Raw genomic sequence first — 16,164 nt, forward strand, 5'->3', positions numbered from 1 at the left:
GATTAGCCATGCGCCCTGCATGGCGCACGTTTTCAATCTGGTTGTGAAGCGTGTCCTAAAGTCTTCCACCCATCTGCAAGACATCCTGAAAATGGCAAGGAAACTTTGCATGCACTTCAGCCACTCGTACACTGTGCATGCACACCCGCCTTGAGCCGCAGAGGCAGAACGGCATCCACCAACATAGGCTGATCAGTGATGAGCGGCAGGGGCAATATTCGAATTTGCGATATTTCACGAATATTTGGGCGAATATTCGTCATATATTCGAGAATTCGTGATCTCCAGTCATTATTTTCTTGATTGCGAAAATCAGAAGATTCACGATAAAAATTTGCGATCAACACTACTCCTAAAATCAAGGATATTGCAGCCTTCTCATTGGCCCACAAGCAAGAAGCAGTGAGGGATCATGGGTACTGATGAAAAAAAATCTAGAATATTCGCAATTACGAAGATATAGCACTATATCCTAGATGTTTGCAAATTCTCGAAGTACTAATATTTGCAATAAAAATTTGCGATTAGACTATTCGCGATCAACAGTAAGGCTGATATGTGATGTTTCCACCGGTTGGAATTCCACCCTCCATATGTTGGACCGACTATACGAAAAGAGAAAGGCCATAAACGATTTCTTGATGATATAGGTGGACAAAGGTACTCCATTGTGTAACTTCGATGTTAGCCAGTGGCAGCTCATGTGTGACACCTGCTGTTTGCTCCTGCCCTTTGAGGAGGCCACTTTATTTGTCAGTCGCTAGGACTATGGGATGAACAACGTCATTCCACTGATTCATGTCCTGGAAAAGATGCTGGTACATCTGGCTGGTCAGGGGGGACTGGAGACGTGGCGCCTACATCTCTTGGCCACATGAGCCCTGTGGATGCTGAACTGGAGGAAGAGGAGGAGGACATTGGAGCACGAGCAATGTGTAGCAAAATGGGTGGTTTTTCTACACTGGTGACAGGAGAGGAGGAGCAGGAGCAGCCGGACGAGCAAGAGGGAGAATAAGTAGAGGAGGCAGAGGACCCAGACACACCGTGGCAGTATGCAGTGGAGGTGATGGCAGGGAGTCCCTTCGAGCCATTTGTGCAAATGGCCCGATGTATGCTCAGTTGCTTGCGTAGTGACAGCCGAATTTTCACTATTTGGCAGAGGGATGACTACTGGCTCTCCACCATGTTAGACCCTCGCTACCGGTCCAAAATGGGGGCCTTTTTTTATCAGCGAGGACAAATTGAACTATCATCAAGACATCCTATGTAGTCAATTGGCTGCTGCCTATCTTCGCCATCGTCCATGCTCTCGCAGGTCTAACCTGGGGGGGGGGATCGGGGGGTGGCCTCTGGGGGGGGGGGTGCCCTCTGTGATCACATACTACTGCCATGGCTGCCGTGGCATACTTGGACAGCACCCTGCCACCCCACATTGAAAATCCGCTGGACTACTGGGCAGCCAAACTGGATTTGTGGCTGCAACTGGCCGAGTTTGCCCTGGAAAAGCTGTCCTGCCCGGTCACCTGTGTGCATCAGAGCGGGTGTTTAGTGCAGCGGGGGCCATGATGTGGAGAGACTGACCTGTGTCATGATAAATCAGGCATGGATCAGCCAGGATTTTCACCCACTAGTGCCTGATGCATCAGATTTGACCATCCACGCTGCCTCACCCAAACCTTGATAAAAGAGACCGGTTTCTTCTGGCTACCTGCCTCAGCTATTATTCTGATGCTGCCACCTACCTGATGCCACACATCTGATGCCAAGTTCTCCTTCTTACACCCAGCATCGTCAGCGGGTACTGTTATTGCCACCCACCTCCCTACTCTGTCACCAGGTCACTGTGTGGTCTCCTGATGCTTCTGACACCTCACCACTCAGGTCTCCTCATGCTGCTGCTGCCAACTCCACACTTTGTCATTGTGCCACTCTGTGGCCTCCTCATGCTGCTGCCACCTCCACACTATGTCAACTTGCCAGTCTGTGGCCTTCTCATGCTGCTGCTAACTCAACACTATGTCACTGGGCCACTTTATGGCCTCCTCATACTGCTGCTGCTGCCACCTCCACGCTATGTCACCTTGCCACTCTGTGGTCTCCTAATGCTGCTGCTAATTCAACACTATGTCACTGGGCCACTCTATGGCTTCCTCATGCTGCTGCCACCTCAACACTATGTAAATGGGCCACTCTGTGGTCCCCTCATGCTGCTGCTGCTGCCACCTTCCCACTATGTAACTGGGCCACTTTGTGGACTTCTCAAGCTGTTCTCACACTCCCACTCCATGTGTGGGCCACTATTTTGCCTTTTTGGTCTGGTTGACATCATCATTTATTTAAACCCTTCTTCTGATCTGTCAGAAGGAAGAAAAAATGAGACGAACAACGGATCCTGTCTGTTTATCAGCTGTAAGGCCTGAATGGTCCCATCAGAATTGGCTTATGATTTGGTAGCCAAAAGCAGGAGTGGGTACAAAACACAGAAGACATGCAAATATTCCATTCACGTGTCATCTCTGTTTTGGATTCACTCCTGTTTTTTTTGGGCTTTAGCAATACTGATGGATTACTGACCAAATGCTGACCGAGTTAAGGCAGATGCTGAACAGACAGTATCTGTTTTTTGGGGGTTATTGTTCTGATGGATCAGAGGAAGGGCAAAATAATCAGAGACGTCAAAACAAACTTACTGCTGACACCCTCTTTACTCTGTCAGGGGGCTCAAGTGTTTAATAGAACAGGTTCTGTAGACATCTATGTGGAATCAGCAGACAACAGTGTAAAAGAAGTGTGCTCTTTCATGCTACAGTAGGATCCTCAGCCTCTGCACTAGTGTTGGGTGCAAATATTCGAATCGCGAATATTAATCGTGAATATCGGCAATTCGAGAATTCGCGAATATTTCTAATATAGTGATATATATTCGTAATTTCTAATATTCTAGAATTTTCTTTAATCAGTAACCTCCCTTCTTGCTTGTGGGCCAATGAGAAGGCTGCAATGTCTTTGTCTGAGCTTTGCAACATCCCTAGCAACCAATAGAATATTTACCTACCCCTTACTATATAATACCCTCCCCAGCAGCAATTTTCTACAGTTTTTTGAAGTTCTGAGAGAGAGAGAGAGAGAGAGAGAGTGACATTTCTGTGCTCTGTGCTTTCCACTCATTACATTAGATAGATAGATAGATAGATAGATAGATAGATAGATAGATAGATAGATAGATAGATAGATAGATAGATAGCTTATATATATAATACAGATAGTTAGTGGGAGATAATCAGTGTAGGTTATATCCTGATATAGTGTAGCTGTTACAGTGCAGTGTGTTAGGTAGTGTGATAGGTTCTGCTGTCCATACATACATGCAGACCTGCAAAAATGTGAAGTTTTACGTATTGCGCCCAAATATTTGCATCATTAGTGCCGATTAGCGCAATCGCGAATATATTGGAGCACTCTAACTGCATATAAAGCCATTTTTAATGTTCCGCAGTGCCAACCATTTTCTCCAGTCTCAGGAACGTTCTAGCAGCTTGGACAATGTAGCAAAAGTGACCCATGCCTGTATTTCGCACGCATTACACAAATATTACATTGACGATTTTTCGCAATCAAGAAAATAATCTTGAATTCGCGAATATATAACAAATATTCGCCCAAATATTCAAGAAATATTGCAAATTCGAATATAGCCCCTGCCGCTCATCACTACTCTGCACTGTTCTTTGTACCTGGTGCTAACATCAACCTGTAAGGCTGAGATCACACTTAAGTTATTTTGTCAGTTTTGTCCCTGTAACTGCCCAAATAAGTGCGACGCATGTCATGTGCGTATCATACTGACTCACAGTATTGTTTCATTGCCACAGCAGAATCCCTATGTGTGTTACTGCAAGGCACAGTGTTCTACACCACTATACAGGCTCTCTGCAGCCAGGAAATAGCTGTTTTTTAACATGATTTGCCGTGAATAAATTAGAATCTAATCTAATCTTTTTGGAAAATTCTGCAAACTGTCCGAATCGAATTTTTGAGAAATTAGCTCATCTCTAACTTGAATGATTAATAAAAATGAGTGCAATTAAAATCTGATTACATAGTAGTTAAGTGATTTTGTATTACTGAAATTGTATTTTTTTTAAAAAGTGATTGAGTGGCAATGAAACTGGTACTGCTAATTTTAATGTACTAAAACCTTAAGTCTATTGATATAGGGGCTGTAGAAAATAGCTTTAAAGGTGTTTTCCGGAAGTTTTATACTGATGACCTATCCTCTAGATAGGTCATCAATATCTGATCGATAGAAAGTGAATGGGGCTGAGCTACAATATCAAGCACAGCAGGTAAAGTATGGCGTTGTGCTTGGTAAGCATAAAGAAGGCCGCAGCTCTCACAGGAGCGCTGTTGCCTTCTCAATCCCCCATGGATCAGATACTGATGACCTATCCAGAGGATAGGTCATTAGTATTAAAATCTTGGCCCCAGGCAGAGCTGCTCGCCAACTTGTGATTTCCCCTCCGGGGAACCCAGAAACCCCCTTCCGGAGGGACGACAGATAGACAGTGGAAATGTCTAGCAACCATGCCGGAATTCAACAACAAACAAACATGGAACATAGAACAAGACATAAACACACACCCAAAACACCAACCACACCAAACAATACAACAAGTGAGGATGGGAAGAGGACAGAGGGAACAAAGGGGAGACATCATGGTGACAGCGATGTCTAGCTAGGAGGCCCTCCCACTGGACAGATGGTATATCCAGGAAAGGAGCAACACTCCAGCTCACACAAAGGCTGGACGGCAACTGACCTCAGGCTCACACCAGGATATAAAGAGCCAAGAGGCCATACCCAGGACACACCTAGATCCCCACCAGCCAGATAGTTAACCCCTCCAGCACAAAACAGGGAAGGGAAGCAGGATAAAAGTGGAAGACATGTTGCCGCTGGCAACAGCATGCATGGCAACCGTGTCATGGTAAACACAACACAGGCCATGATACTACCACCCCTCAAAGCCCTCCCAAACCGAAAAGGGGAAGCTAGGAGGGACACCCACAAATTACAGGTGGGGGAAGTAGCAGAATCAGCATCAGTGCAAGCAAGTCTCCCCAAGACTGCTGCCAGCACACTGGAACCACCAACTAGGAACTGGCCAGCCAGCCCACAAACAGCTCGGAGAGACCGCACTGAATGCTGTGTCCACCTCAGACAGTTATTAACGGAACCACTGAGGGGACAAGGAGAGATTCCAACACAGGTAACGGTTCACACAACAACGGCAACACCAGTCACCGTGAACCGCACCATTAACAGAATCTCTCATTTCACCCTCCCTCCGGAGGACACACATGCGCGCCATAAACTGGCAGGCAACACATGCTGGACCCTCTTCCGAAGGCAAACGGAGAGGCCAGAGCTAGACATACTGTCGCGAAGGTCAATGGGGGGAACTCCCCACTGTATAGCGTAGGAAAACGGGGAAGCAGCTAGGCCTGGACACCTGGAAAAGGGAGCAGGTCACCTCCTAATGCTGCCCTAATCCTGGCCCTGACTCCTAACTGTATGAGCAGACCCAGATGGTAGGTAGGCTCATTCACAGGAACATCGGACCCTGAGTCGCCCTGAAGATCCCTACAATGAGGTTAGGAGCAGGAGATGACCTGTTCATCCCAGATGCGGATGAACAGGAGTCTCCACTGACCTAGCTACAAGGCAAGGAACAGCCATTGAACAGCCACTGGATCGGCAGGTAAGAGCCCAGAAACAACATTCACTTACCTGCCATGGTCAAAACAACCACCGGACCCCTATGCAAACAGGAAGCATGGCGGCCCCAGGCAGAGCTGCTCACTGACTTGTGATTCCCCCTCTGGGGAACCCAGAAACCCCCTTCCGGTGGCACGAAAGATAGACAGTGGGAAAGTCTAGCAACCATGCTGGAATTCAACACCAAACAAACCAGACATGGAACAACGAACAAGACATAAACACACACCCAAAACACCAACCACACCAAACAATAAAACAAGTGAGGATGGGCCCCATTCACTTTAATGGCAGGTGAACCTGGTCATATTTGCAGCCAGCAAACACTTACTAGAGGTACACAAATAGTCCCACAACATGGAAAGTGATATACCAGAAGGGGGGTCATTGGCAAAAATTCCCACAAAAAATATGTATTTTAATCAGGGGCCATTTTTATGCGTCTTAAAGGGAAATTCTTAAAAATGTGCCCTTAGCACCGCAATCTGCATATTTTTCCTGCTCATGCCAGGTCTAAAAAAGGATGGCGTGTGCAGGGAAATGGATACAGTTATGGCCATCCAGCTATTGGATACCACCGCCATACATTGACCGGATAACACCTCTGTACAGTGACAGGATAACACCGCCATACCGTGACCAGATAAAATGGTATAAGAGGACACAGTACAGGGAATGACTAGGGGCACTGCACAGGGTGGGGTATGAGGGCACAATGCAGGGTATAAGGGGGCACAGTACGGGGTGAGGGGCACAGTCACATGACCCTGTGACATTAAAAGGTGCTTATGGTGAATGCGGTTCATACGCAACCATAATGTGAGGCAGAGGCGTGAGACAGGGGTGTGATTATGTGGCTAGAGATAAAAAATGTAACTGTCGGCCAATACAGGCCCCAAACATTAGGCAATAGGCATTCACCTGACAGCAAAAAACTTTGGATTCTGAGGCTGAAGGTACATTAGGCGGTGACAGGATAAAAATGTAACTGTCGGCCAGTACAGGCCCCAAAAGTTAGGCAATAGGCATTCATCTGACATCAAAGAACTTTGTATTCTGTGGCTGGAGGTACATTAGGCGGTCACAGGATAAAAATGTAACTGTCGGCCAGTACGGGCCCCAAAAATTAGGCAATAGGCATTCACCTGACAGCAAAGAACTTTGGATTCTGTGGCTGGAGGTACATTAGGCGGTCACAGGATAAAAATGTAACTGTTCGCCAGTATAGGCCCCAAAAATTAGGCAATAGACATTCACCTGACAGCAAAGAACTTTGGATTCTGTGGCTTGAGGTACATTAGACGGTCACAAGATAAAAATTTAACTGTCGGCCAGTATGGACCCCAAAAATTAGGCAATAGGCATTCACCTGACAGCAAAGAACTTTGGATTCTGTGGCTGGAGGTGCATTAGGTGGTCACAGAATAAATATGTAACTGTTGGCCAGTACAGGCCCCAAAAATTAGGCATTCACCTGACATAAAAGGCCTTTTATGCTGCTGTATATACATAAGATAAGGACTATTCTTTGTTCTGTGTACTGGCGGATATATGTGGGCTGGCATGAGGAAATTCAATTACACGTGGTCATCACAGGTGTTGAATTCCTCCGAGATCCATTCCTCATTAATTTAAAAAAATGTGAGGTAGTCCACACTGAGCTAGGCGAGTGCGTTTATCGGTCACGATCCTCCCTGCTGTTCTGAACGTCTTTTCGGACAGGACACTCGACGAAGGGCAAGCCAATAGTTCTATGGCAAATTGTGCCAGCTCTGGCCACAGGTCAAGCCTGCACACCCAGTTGTCCAGGGGTTCCTCGCTTCTCAGAGCCTCCACATCGGCCGTTAACCCGATTTAGTCGGACACCTGTCGGTCTAGGCATTCCCTGAGGATGGATCCGGAGGGCGACTTTTAATGGGTTGGCTGAAAAAATGATCTCATATCTGAAGTGACCAACACATCTTCAAACCGCCCTCTTCTTGTAGGCGCAGTAGGATTGGTACCCGCACCTGTTTCGCTGTGGGTGGAAATTCCTCTGCCAGCTCCCGCAACAGCAGAATGCAGCATCTCTCGCAGCAAGGCCTGGAAATGCTGCATTCTGACAGCCCTCTGTGATGCTGGTAACATGTCTGCTATTTTGTGTTTGTACCCGAGGTCTAAGTATGTTGCCACCCAGTACTGGTCCTTGCCCTTTATGCTTTTTATACGGGGGTTCCTCTTCAAACACTGGAGCATGAAGGCCCCAATTTGCACTAAATTGGAAACGGTGGAGTGCCCTGTCCCCTGCTCATCGCCCAGGATAATGTCATCCTGGGTGTCCTCCCCCCAGCCACGTACAACACTAGGGATCCTCGAAAAGTTTAAAGTCTCCCTCAAGGCCTGCTTTTCTTGCTCCTCCTCTTCCCCCAGCCACCATCCTCCTCTGACTCCTCTTCAGTCTCCTACTGACTTGTCTCAGATGGAGTATCCCCCTCTGGGAATTCATTCAGCTTTGCGACTTCCTCATCTTCCAGTTCCTGCTTATCGAAGGCTTGATCAATGACACGATGCAATGCACGCTCCAGAAAGAAGCAGTAAGGTACGATGTCACTGATGGCATCCTGTCTGCGCTGAACAGTTTGGTGATCTCATCAAATGGTCAAAGAAGTCTGCATGCGTCGCGCATGAGCAGCCACTGGCGCGGTGAACAGAAACCAAGCTCCCCAGAACCTGTCCTGCTTCAGAGTTCATGCAGGTAGTCGTTAATGGCACGTTGCTGCTGGAGCAGCCTATCAAGCATATGCAAGGTAGAATTCCAGCGTGTCGGGCTGTCACAAATCAGTTGTCTGATGGGCAGGTGGTGTCGCCGCTGAATGTCAGCAAGGCGAGCCATGGCCATGTAAGATCCTCTAAAATGACCAGAGATTTTCCTGGCCTGCTGCAAGACATCCTGGACCCCGGGGTATTTGGCAAGTTCTGGACGTGTGCCATGCACTGCACGTGTGTCATTTCTTCCCTGTTTCAGCGCGCTCAGCAGATTGGAACTGTTGTCGCACACCACTTTACCAACTGTCAAATTGAGCGGGGTTAGCCTCTGATCAGCCTGTACAGGACCGGTGTGGCTCTTGGCTTCCAGGAACAACAGCCGCAGCACAGCATGGCAACGTCTCACCTGGCACATCGAATAGGTTCTGGGAGCTTGGGGGGTGCAGCGGAAGAGGCAGTAGCAGTGGAAAAGGAGGAGTCAGCCGAGGAGGAGACGGAGGATGGAGTAGGAGGAGGAGAAGAAGAGGCAGGCCTGCATGCAACCTGTGGCGGTAACAGCAAATCCAAATGGGTGTCACAGGTTGCATGCTTGACGATGTCATAAGGTTCACCCAGTAGGCAGTAAAAGTTATGTACCTTCCCTGCCCGTGTTTTCTAGACCACGTGTCTGTGGTCAGATGTATCTTGGCACCGACACTGTGTTCCAGAGATATATTCACTTACCACTGAACATGGCCATATAGCTCTGGGATGCCCTTCCGGGACAAATTTCCTTCCGGGGACCTTCCATTGTGGTGTGCCAATGGCCACACATTTTCTAAAGGCCTCCAAGTCCCCCAGTTTATATGGTAGTAGTTGGCGGGCTAGCAGTTCTGACAAGCCAGCGGTCAGCCGTTGGGAAAGAGAGTTACCCGGCATCATTAACTTTTTACGCTCAAATATTTGGGCCACGGAAGCCTGCCTTCTGCCAGATGAACACGACGACGGCACGATGGAAGGTGTAGTGGAGGACAAATGGAAGGAGAAGGAGAAGAGGTAGCACGTGGAGCGCCGGCTTTGTGGGTTCTGACGGTGTTGCTCCCACTGGGCTGGGTGATGGGAGGCCAGGTGCCTTCTTAAGGCGGTCATTCCTAGGTGAGTGTTGGGCTTGCCACGACTTATGCTTTGACAGCACAGGCTGCAGATGGCAACACTATTGTCAGCAGCTGACAAGTTAAAATAGCCCACCATGCAGAGCCATGTGCCGGCGTCCTGGGAGCACAAGATGTGACTGTGCATGATGGATGGCTCGCTCCAGATACAATTGCAGTCTGCTGTTTTCCTCCTGTGCACTGCGAGTCCTGCCTGCTTCTCCTCCTTCTCCTCCCTATCTGCTGCTTCATCTCTCCCACAGAACTCCCCTCCTCTTCTTCTCTTGTGGGCACCCATGTGACGTCCATCGAAACGTCATCATCATCACCACCGCTGACATTAGAGATCTCGAAGTAGGCAGCAACAGCAGGGACCATCCTCCATGGGCTGATCTGGGTACTGTCGTCAGACCGCTGGATACCTCCGCTTCCTGATCCGATGCCAAGAATGGCTGCGCATTGGTAAGGTCTGGGAATGGATAGGAAAATAATTCCTCTGACTCGAGTGTTGGTGGTGTCTTTGGGGGTGCACACAGCAGAGAGTGAGGAGGGTGCAGATACAGAGGATGAGGAGGGTGCAGAAGCGGATGGCTGAGTGAGCCACTCAACTGACTCTGGTGCTTCCTTTGACATAATCGCATAAGCTGTTTGAAGGTTTTCTGAGAGACTTGACAGCGGCGAATCAATGGATGTCGTGTATCTAGACTTCTCCAAAGCATTTGACACTGTACCACATAAAAGGTTAGTATATAAAATGAGAATGCTCGGACTGGGAGAACACGTCTGTAAGTGGGTAAGTAACTGGCTCAATGATAGAAAACAGAGGGTGGTTATTAACGGTACATACTCAGATTGGGTCACTGTCACTAGTGGAGTACCTCAGGGGTCAGTACTGGGCCCTATTCTCTTCAATATATTTATTAATGATCTTGTAGAAGGCTTGCATAGTAAAGTATCAATTTTCGCAGATGACACTAAACTGTGTAAAGTAATTAACACTGAAGAGGACAGTATACTACTACAGAGGGATCTAGATAGATTGGAGGCTTGGGCAGATAAGTGGCAGATGAGGTTTAACACTGACAAATGTAAAGTTATGCACATGGGAAGGAATAATGCAAGTCACCCGTACATACTAAATGGTAAAACACTCGGTAACACTGACATGGAAAAGGATCTAGGAATTTTAATAAACTGCAAACTAAGCTGCAAAAACCAGTGTCAGGCAGCTGCTGCCAAGGCCAATAAGATAATGGGTTGCATCAAAAGGGGCATAGATGCCCGTGATGAGAACATATTCCTTCTACTTTACAAATCATTAGTCAGACCACACATGGAGTACTGTGTACAGTTCTGGGCTCCTGTGAACAAGGCAGACATAGCAGAGCTGGAGAGGGTCCAGAGGAGGGCAACTAAAGTAATAACTGGAATGGGGCAACTACAGTACCCTGAAAGATTAACAAAATTAGGGTTATTCGCGTTAGAAAAAAGACGACTGAGGGGAGATCTAATTACTATATATAAATATATCAGGGGTCAGTATAGAGATCTATCCCATCATCTAATTATCCCCAGGACTGTGACTGTGACGAGGGGACATCCTCTGCGTTTGGAGGAAAGAAGGTTTGTACACAAACATAGAAGAGGATTCTTTACGGTAAGAGCAGTGAGACTATGGAACTCTCTGCCTGAGGAGGTGGTGATGGTGAGTACAATAAAGGAATTCAAGAGGGGCCTGGATGTACTTCTGGAGTGTAATAATATTACAGGATATAGCTACTAGAAAGGGGTCGTTGATCCAGGGAGATATTCTAATTGCCTGATTGGAGTCGGGAAGGAATTTTTTATTCCCCTAAAGTGAGGAAAATTGGCTTCTACCTCACAGGTTTTGCCTTCCTCTGGATCAACTTGCAGGATGATAGGCCGAACTGGATGGACAAATGTCTTTTTTCGGCCTTATGTACTATGTTACTATGTTACCTTCTCCAACTTCCCACTTAGACTCCAGCCTGGTGCACCTGCCTGACCCCTACCACCCCTGCAGAACGGCCTGCCTCTTCCTCTGCCTGTGCCAAAGTCCCTAGAGAAGAGCCGGATTTGTGGAAGCAGGTATATCACAGGCCTCAATCAGTATTTGGTGGAAGCCGGTGTATCGCAGGCCTCAAGCAATATTTGGTGGAAGCAGGTATATCGCACTCCTCAATCAGTGTTTTGTGGAAGCAGGTATATATAACCCCTTAATCAGTATTTTGTAGAATCAGGTATATCGCAACCCTCAATCAGTATTTTCGGGAAACAGGTATATAGAGCACCTGAATCAATATTTGGTGGAAGCAGGTATATCGCACCCCTCAATCAGTATTTTGTGGAAGCCGGTGTATCGCAGGCCTCAATCAATATTTGGTGGAAGCAGGTATATCCATATTCTTTTACATTGTGAAGAACTTTAGCCTAGGGGCTAGGGGCTTACTAGGGCCATTTTTATATAGGGTAAGGTTCCGGACGGGGTTGCTTTTATCAGGGCGGGTGGTCTGTGGTTAGGCTATCAGGGCCAGAATAGCATTCCCCAGTAGGGCGATATCAGGGACAGTTCTTTGCCCACCCTGTCCTTCAATACCACATCATCATCTAGCCCAGGGATAGATGTTTTTTTGCTTTCCCTCCAGGATTCATGATGTGCACTGGAACCCCCCGGATTGTGGTAGGACATATGGTTTCTGATTTGGTGCCGCCGAGCACTTGTTATTGCCTACCACATCTATGCTTTTTGCTTAACTTTAATAATTAAATTTATTTTCATTTTGAGGGATATATTTTCCATTCACACGTCCGCAAAATGGGTCCCCATCCGTTCCACAATTTTGCTGAACGGGAGCAGACTCATTCATTTTCAATGGGGCCGGAATGTGCTGTCCGCATCCGCATTTGCGGATCCGCACTTCCGCATCCGTGCTTCCGTTTCCGTGAAAAATAGAACATGTCCTATTCTTGTCCGCAATTGCAGACAAGATTACGCATTTTCTATTATAGTGCCGGTGATGTGCGTTCCGCAAATTGCGGAATGCACATTGCCGGTGTCCGTGTTTTGCGGATCCGCAAAACACTTATGGACGTGTGAATGGACCCTCATAGTAACATTATTAAAGGTTACGTTTTATCTTTATGTATATTCTAATGGATTGCCTTCCTTGTACAATGTTATAATATACTTTCTATGTTAGAACGTATATTTTAGTGCACTTGTATTGTGCGGCAGTTGTGTGCGGTTCTGCTGCGATACTGCAGGTATATAGAGGGACAAGCGTTATTAGAACAAATAATTTCTACTGGTCTGATATACCAGTCCCCCCCCAAAAAAACTGATTGAAGCGGGGTGTTATATACCAATATAATTTCTCTATAGTGCATTTGGGTACTGTTTAGTGCATTTGCACATGTGCGTATGCGAAAATTATATTGCCGATATTTCGCATTGAAAAAAATAATGAATGGAGATTGCAAAATCGAATAATACATCTGGTATGTCACTGTCCATGTTGTGGGACTATTTGTGCACTTCTAGTAATTATTTCTTGGCTGCAAATATGAGCTGAAGGTTTTTCAGGTTCGCCTGCCATTAAAATTAATGGGACCCGCCGCGAATTTGCGGTTCGCGAACACCTACGTATCCCGGCAGATGTTCGTCCATCACTAATAGTCATCACTGTTTTTATATAGATCACTTATCTTCACCATGACCCCACAATCTGGTTGCAGCTGTATACAGTATCCCGACTTCTTCAAAGACACAAAATCATTTCATCCTTTGTCCTCTTTAAAACTCCTGGCTGTTCTGCCTATGTGTGGATATCATTAAAAGTCCTAAACAACATTCTCTTATCAGTCCAGCATCTCTGGAAGAGTCCCATCAAGTCCTGGCCCTTCCTTTCCATCACATTCCATAAAGTATCAGTACCAACCAGTCTGGTTCTTTCCCACTACACGTCAGTCAATCTGTCACAGATAGAGAGCTATCTTTGTCTCTTTTCAATAGGGGGTGCAATTTTTTCATGTTCCCAGCAGGCATAATACTACCAATGTTATAATGACATCACATGTTAGGAGAAGACCCTAGAGCTGATGAGATTAATACATAATACAAATCAATTGGACATGTGAATGGCAAGTTGGACACTCACCTAGAACCCAGCACAGGGACAAGTCAAGAAACTACAAAAAAAAGAAGAAATTAAACTGAACATGATACATGGTCACAGACTTTCTTTTGCTATTCTTCAATGCATCCTGTTCTTCAGGGGATATGCTAGCAATTCGTACACACTTTAAAGGGGGCTTGTCTCCTCCCCTGACATGTATGTTTTAGTAACTACGTGAATTCCCCAGTTTTAGAGTATCTATTTTTATAACTGCATGTTGTACCATTGCTCTACTAATCTGCATATTTTTGGGTTTCTGGGATTATTCAAATTAGTTTTTCTTCCAAAAGACTAGTTGATGCTGCAGATGCAGAATCAAAAATGTGCATATATGCTTCTCAGAAAGGCAGAGCAGCATTGGCTGGACTACATTACTAATGCATACTTGTTGGTCTCTCTAATGAGAAAGATCACCCCTAAGATTACTCCCAATGCCCCTTAACTAACCAATACATTGTTCTCTTTCCTTTTTGAAATGAGAACTGGCTTGCAGATCTTATTCAAAGAAGCATACTACTGGATAACCCAGGACTTTTGTCCTTTTAAAAGGAGGGCATGAAGTATTATGCAAGTGTCTTCCTCTGTTGTCTTTTATGTCTATTCTCTGAAACCTTTCAGAAACATATTAGTACTAGGAGACCAGAGACTGTTATATGTCAATTATATATTTTTTTATAATTTTGTCAAATCAAACACAAAATGAGTTTCAAGAAACTTGTGCATCTTGATTTATTTTATAATCATTAGACCAATCAGATCCCATTAGGGAAAAGAAAGTAAATATTCCTTATAATTACAATTCTGTCTTTGGCATAAACCATGCAGCTTTTATGCATTGCCATTCCCACAAGATATGTAATGAGCTACTATATGAATATTTATATTATACTATTAAAACCTACAGTATGTAGCCAGGTTGTCTCTACCATAGCATGGGCAGACCATTTTCATATGCAGTGGTGTGCAAAGTAGAAGGGGGGGGGGGGGGTTCCGCACCCGGTGCCTGTTCTAAGAGGAGTACCAGAAGCAATGAGCACTTCCATCAAATACTACTAATTACTACTACAAAGTTGGCACAGAGGGCATTACTATTACAAAGGGTGCACGCAGGGCATTACTACTAAAAAGGGGCACAGAGGGCATTACTAATATTAAGGGGGCACAGTGGACATTAATACTGTGGAGGGGACATTTCTACTATAAAGGGGGCACAGAGGACATTACTACTACAAAGCGGCACAGTGGGCATTACTACTATTAAGGGGGCACAATGGGGATTATTACTGTGAAGGGGCACAATAGGCATTACTACTATCGAGGGGGCACAATGGGCATTATTACTATGAAGGGGGCACAATGGGCATTATTACTATGAAGGGGGCTCAATGGGGATTATTACTATGAGGGGGCACAGAGGGCACTACTACTATGAAGGGGGCACAATGTGCATTACTACTATGAAGGGGGCACAGAAGGCATTACTACTGTGAAGGGGACACCAAGGGCATTATTCCTGTGAAGAGGGTGGGCATAACTGTTATGGGTCACAGAGTGGGCATTATTACTGTGAAGGGTTCACAATGGGCATTACTAATGTGAAGGGGCACAGAGGGCATTACTACTGTTATGGGGGCAAAGTGAGGGCAAAACTACTCTGAAGGGACAGATAGAGGACATTACAATTGTGAAGGGGGCACAGATAGGGCATTACGACTGTGAAAGGGGCACAGAGAGGGCATAGCTACTGAGGGTGGCACAATGAGGGCATAACTACTGTGAAAGGGGCACAATGAAGGGTAAGTACTTTAAGGGGCACAATGTGGGCATTACTACTGTGAAGGGGCATAATTTGGGCATAACTACAGTGAGGAGGCGCAATATGGGCATAACTACTGTGAGGGGTCACAATATGGGCATAACTACTGTGAGGGGGCACATATCTGGAGAAAACTACTGTAAAGGTTATACAGGAAGTGCAGAATTATTAGGCAAGTTGTATTTTTGAGGATTAATTTTATTATTGAACAACAACCATGTTCTCAATGAACCCAAAAAACTCATTAATATCAAAGCTGAATATTTTTGGAAGTAGTTTTTAGTTTGTTTTTAGTTTTAGCTATTTTAGGGGGATATCTGTGTGTGCAGGTGACTATTACTGTGCATAATTATTAGGCAACTTAACAAAAAACAAATATATACCCATTTCAATTATTTCTTTTTACCAGTGAAACCAATATAACATCTCAACATTCACAAATATACATTTCTGACATTCAAAAACAAAACAAAAACAAATCAGTGACCAATATAGCCA

This window comes from Bufo bufo, chromosome 5 (assembly GCF_905171765.1).
Source record: "Bufo bufo chromosome 5, aBufBuf1.1, whole genome shotgun sequence".
Lineage (NCBI taxonomy): Eukaryota > Metazoa > Chordata > Amphibia > Anura > Bufonidae > Bufo > Bufo bufo.